Source organism: Euleptes europaea, chromosome 3, assembly GCF_029931775.1.
Source record: "Euleptes europaea isolate rEulEur1 chromosome 3, rEulEur1.hap1, whole genome shotgun sequence".
Classification (NCBI taxonomy): Eukaryota; Metazoa; Chordata; class Lepidosauria; order Squamata; family Sphaerodactylidae; genus Euleptes; species Euleptes europaea.
This window is the reverse complement of record NC_079314.1, coordinates 93,036,789-93,042,425: the sequence shown is the minus strand read 5'-3', so window position 1 is coordinate 93,042,425 and position 5,637 is coordinate 93,036,789. Positions and strand designations below refer to the sequence as shown.

At 44.5% G+C, this 5,637-nt stretch overlaps 2 protein-coding genes across 2 annotated transcripts in view; both read right to left on the bottom strand.

Annotated features, from left to right (window-relative positions):
- Positions 1-5,637, bottom strand: part of PVALB (parvalbumin) — a 179,728-nt gene that overhangs the window by 98,178 nt on the left and 75,913 nt on the right. The gene's annotated exons all lie outside the window — the stretch shown is intronic.
- IFT27 (intraflagellar transport 27) overlaps positions 1-5,637 on the bottom strand; it is a 195,563-nt gene that overhangs the window by 135,893 nt on the left and 54,033 nt on the right. The window lies entirely within an intron of this gene.

Genomic DNA, 5,637 nt, shown 5'->3' with positions numbered 1-5,637 from the left:
TCTTCATGGCTCATTCTGCTTCAGCAGGAAAGGATTGTAATTCAGCAATCAGCAACAACAGTGAATTTCTGATGCCTCCTCCATACTTTCCTGTAGCATTTCTCTGATTAAGAACAAAAAGAATGAACGGCCTTTGGAAAAGGTTGGATAGGTTCCTTAAGAACATAACAGTTGCCGTTAGCAGGTCAGACCATACCACTTCATATAACTGAAACAGCAATCCTAAGCAGGTCTCCTCAGAAACCTACTCAGGTCTATTCAATGGGGCTTGCTCCCAGGAGAGTGCTCTTAGCATTGCACTGTGAGTAGGTTAGACTTAGTTCTTCAGCAGTTGGTGGAGATACCTATTACAGCAGTCTACTAAAAGAATGCCCTGACCTGTACCGCTCAATCTCATCAGATTTTGGAAGCTAAGTAGGGTTAGCCCCAGTTAGTACTGAGATGGGAGACCACCAAGGACGTCCAGGGTTTCTGTGCTGAGGCAGACAATGGCAGACCACCTCTGTTCGTCTCTTGCCCTGAAAACTCCACAGGGTCACTATAAGTCGGCTGTGACTTGAGAGCATTTTCCACCACCACTAAAAGAATGTTCCACGCCCTGTGAACCATTTTCAGTTTCCATGAACCTACTGGTTATCATATCATTAACAACAATTTTATTTTGTTCATATTAAAATATTTTACTTTGTTCCTATACAAATGCTGATTATTAATTTCTTCAAGCATCTCTTATATTATTCACCGGCAAACAGATTTCTTTCTTCAGGTATCCATCTTGCAGTGCAATCCTAAACAGAGTTGCAGCCTTCTAAGCCCATTTATTTCAATGGACATAGAAGAGTGTAACTCGGTTTATAGTTGCACTGTTTGAAGTGCAATAAACTACAGCTAAGGTTTCTTAAAAAAAAAAAACTTTTCCCAGGCACAACATTGTGGATGTCACTGGATTACCCCGAGTACTCTATAATCCTTCTTTGAGATAGCTCTACTCCAAAGACAGAGCATCCACAGCCTATGGAAGCTAGAGTGTTTGTTCAGGCCTAGAGAGAAGGCCATTCTGAAAGGCAGAAGGATGTGTTCATCACACTTTATGCTACCATTCCCTTTATGGTGGATTTAAACGAGGCTGGTAATCTTATTTGTTGGATGAAGGAATGGCTCGAAGGTTTCAGTTCTCTGGCACCACCTTCTCTTTTTTTGAATGGGAAAGAATGTATGTGTCAGGCATATGGATCTTCAAATGGGCCTACTGCCTTATATATGATACTATGTCCATGGGACAGGGAAAAGGTCATAGTGGTCTTCGACCACTGCATGAACTGGAGCATCGGATCGCTGAGTGTATGAACTGAGCTTTAGACATGAGCACTCAAAACTGACATGAGAGTAGGCTGATCCTATTTATAGAAAGGGCAGGAATCAGTTGAATAAAATAGCTTTGGGACTGCCAGGAGCATTTTGTACACTAAAGATGAAAAATCTGTAGGATAGATGCTGCTGGAGATCTACCAGTGGAACTCCAAAAATATTTTTGACTCCAAAAAATAGCTTCAGGGAGGCCTGTGGTGCTTTGCACAGGGGTTCTAACTCTTGTTCCCGTGTGTGTGTGTGTGTGTGTGTGTGAAGCGCCGTCAAGTCGCTTCCGACTCATGGTGACCCTATGAATCAAATTCCTCCAAAATGTCCTATCTTTGACAGCCTTGCTCAGATCTTGCAAATGGAGGGCTGTGGCTTCCTTTACTGAGTCAATCCATCTTTTGTTGGGTCTTCCTCTTTACCTGCTGCCCTCCACTTTTCCTGTGCCATTTTCTGTGCCCTGGGACATTTCCTGATTTTAATTCTGACAGTTCATGTAGTTCATGTTTGGTGTGTTCTTAAGAACTAAAAGTCAAAGTTTACTAGACTCTTTGCCTCTCTCCCTGGGTGGAGTGCAACATTACACTAGGGCCACCTCATCCCTGCATGGTCCTGACCCAACTCCTACGTTTCAGCATCAGCTGATATGAATGCTACCATTCTGACTGCCTCTGAAATTTGTAAAATAAGTTGCCTGCTTTCCAATTGGACAAAATTCCTGATAGTTTCCCTCAAGAACAGTATTTTCTGAAACCCTGATACGGGATCGCATCTAGTACCTTTGTTCTCACAGCTTTGTTCTTTGAGATACAGGCTTGGTTCAGACATCACATGAAACCATGGTTTCATTAAACTGTGGTCTGATTGTCGGAGCATGAGCCACTCCCCTGGGAACAGTTAGTTTGGCTACATCAAACCAAGATCTGAAAGCAGGGTTTTGAAAGTGGCCAGTTAATCAGTCATAACTATGATTTGGAGTGAGCTTATTCCCTGGTATCAAACCTGGGATACCAGTTGGGTCTTGGGCAAGAGCAAAGGCAATGAAAACCAGTTGAGGAAAAGCCAGGATTTGAATGATCTTCTGCATGCAAAAATCCTGGTTTAACAAACTAACCATAGTGAAAACCACCGTGGTTTCTGGTTATGTCTGAACTGAGTCACAGCACAAGTCAGGAGAATGCTGTGCGTCAGTCTCAGCTGCTGATAGGGTTGCCAGCATGAGGTTGGCAGCTGGCAAGAGACTCACTGCTGTGGGGAGGGGCCCTCGCTGGCAACAATCTGGTGTAATGTTCGGCACAACCAGAAGTGACATCAGCCCGTAACCATCCGGGGATGCATCAGCATTAAGCCAAAACTCTGTTGCTTAACCATAAAGTTTTGGCTGAACGCTAAAGCATTCCTGGCAACACACTGATGACATTCGCAGTCATGGCGGATGTGACAGCTGTTACACACCATTTCCCTCTCATTTTTCTCCCACCACCCAGCTGAGTGGTGGTGGGAAGGGCCAGCTGGGAGTGTGAGATGCTCCTCCCCCAGCATGTGTGGCAACCCTAGCTGCTGAACATGTGTGCACATGTTTCAGTGCTGTCACGATTCAATCCCATATTGGGTCTTGATCGAAGGGAAATCAGGTATGATTAACTACATTATTGCTATTTTTCTACTTGCATCTGACAAAGGACGCTTTGCGTCTCAAAAGCTTATACCCTGAAAATCTTTTTGGTCTCTAAGGTGCTACTGGACTCAAATCTAACTGTATTAATGCAGTCAAAGTAGCCACAGTAAATTAAAACTACTCACTTTGATTATCTTCTTATCGCCCTGGACACACACTGTGTGCAATATTCCCTCTGTGATCAATGAGAATTCCCTTTCTTTTTCTTTACCATTGTCTGTCTTGCCTGGGATTAAGGGGGGCAGATGGCAAAAACCAAGAACTAAACATATAGATGTGAAACTGAGAAACTCAGCTAGGGCATGTGGTAGCAGGAAGAAGAAGAAAAAGAAGGAGTTGGTTTTTATATGCTGACTTTCTCTACCTTTTAAGGAGAATAAAATCAGCTTACAATCTCCTTTCCTTCCTCTCCCAGCAACAGGCACCTTGTGAGGTAGGCAGGGCTGAGAGAGTTCAGAGAGAACTGTGACTAGCCCAAGGTCACCTAGCAGGCTTCATGTGTAGGAGTGGGGAAACCAACCTGCTTCACCATATTAGAGTCCACCACTTCTAACCACTACACCACGCTGGCTCTGGTTTTTTTGAACCATTCACTGATGTGTAGCAAAAGAAGGTGTGTATGTGTGAGAGAGAATAAGATTTTCTTGATAAACCCCAATTCTACATCATGCAAGGTTGCTTCAGACATAAATTTCTTAGAAGAGGAGTGCCTTGCCTTGACATGTTGACATCTGTGTTACATGGTAAGGTTGCGAGTACCAGAAAAGCAAAGTTGCAGTGCAGAACTGGAGAAGTGAAACTGAGCAATCCATGAAACCATAGCATGACTTGCAGCCCCTGCCTCCCACCCGGATTTCTTTTAAGGAAATGTGAAGAAGTTTGCGGTCCTGCCGGGGGTGGGGATTGGGGGGGCACCAAGCCCGGCTTACCAGCGGCCGCAAACGGGCATGGCTCTCCAAATCTGGACACTCCTGTTCACTCTTGCAGCCTTCAGGGCCCTCTGTGTTCACAGCTGGGATAGGTCAGGACTGCTGAACAGGTATTTGGGCTTCGGAACATGCATCTGGATGAATCCCAGGCCGGGCCTGAATTTTAACTGACCATCCCAGACCGAGCTGAGCTCCTTTCCTTCTTTCAAGCTCTCTTGACCGAAAGGTCTTGAGCAGTAAAAGGGGAGTCTTTATTTCTTTAAGGAAAATATGGTGGACAGATACTTGGCTACTGCTAGGATTACCAGGTCCCTCTTCGCCACCAGCGGGAGGTTTTTGGGGCGGAGCCTGAGGAGGGAGGGGTTTGGGGAGGGGAGGGACTTCAATGCCATAGAGTCCAATTGCCAAAGCGGCCATTTCCTCCAGGTGAACTGATCTCTATTGGCTGGAGATCAGTTGTAATAGCAGCAGATCTTCTACCACTATCTCAAGGCTGGCAACCCTAGCTACTGCTGATGTTGTTCTTGGGTCTCTATTCGCCAGGTAATTTGATTAAGATAGGAATAATCCATTGATTGCAATAAGAACTGTATTGGGGACATTCCAACATCATATGGGCTAATGAATCCACTCTCTTCAGATCACGTGGTCAAAGCCCATCTGAATAAGGTAAGTTGCCATATCTTCCATTTAACACCACTGAAGGGGTGGCATTCAAGTGAGCATGCATGAATGCTCTGTGGTAACGAGGGACTATTGAACTGCTAAAATAAGATGGAGTTTGTAAAGATGGAAGGATACCCCAAAATTAGGAAGAGCATACTCTCCTGGCAAACACAGAGCCGAGCAACATTTTTGGTACCTTTTATGCACATACTGCAAGGAGGAACTACCAGGAGAGCTGCCAAAAAACACCCTACAGATTGTGCAGTAAATTCTTTAAAAACAGCTGTAGCTACGGCCATGGTGACACTGCTTATAATGTATGTTTCAATGGGATAATTGTATTTGTCTGTTGCAGCGAACTCAAAAAGAAGGCTGCTGTAGCATCTTCCAGACAAACACATTTACTGACGTGACAACTGCTTCCTGAAATGATCCTGCCAGCACGTACAATTCACATTTAGACGTCAAAACATCATCATTAACATTACAGTAATTAACTGTGTGCTAAATGTGAAATGCAATCGTCAGACTATTGCCTCCCATCTCCAATTTACACATGCAGTAGTTACCAAAGGGAGGCATGCACAGAAGCCTTAGAAGAAGCCATATGTCAGTAATGTGGCATGCTATCTGCAGTCCTGGAGGAAGTGCCTCGCTGATAATCACATTGTCAGTCCTTTGTAGATTTGATTAGTGTGCCGGTATTCTTCTCTCTAGATCTGCTGCAGGGCATACGGGTGTGTGAGGTTGGGGTGGAAGATTTAGGAAAGCTGAGGGGTGGGGAAGATGGCAATGAATTAGTGCCTTAATTACTAAAATGGGAGATTCTTGTTATGCCTGTCTGCAGATCAGTCCCTCTAACTGAGAAATCCATCCTCTAGTGCCAGGTAGGTAGATGTGTGGGGTTGTTGTGTAGTAAGGGGAAATGTCTCATCACATACGCAAAGTGCTTGCAGTCTTGGCATTCAGAGAATAGATTTTTCTTGGCTCAGATTCATTTAGTTGCCC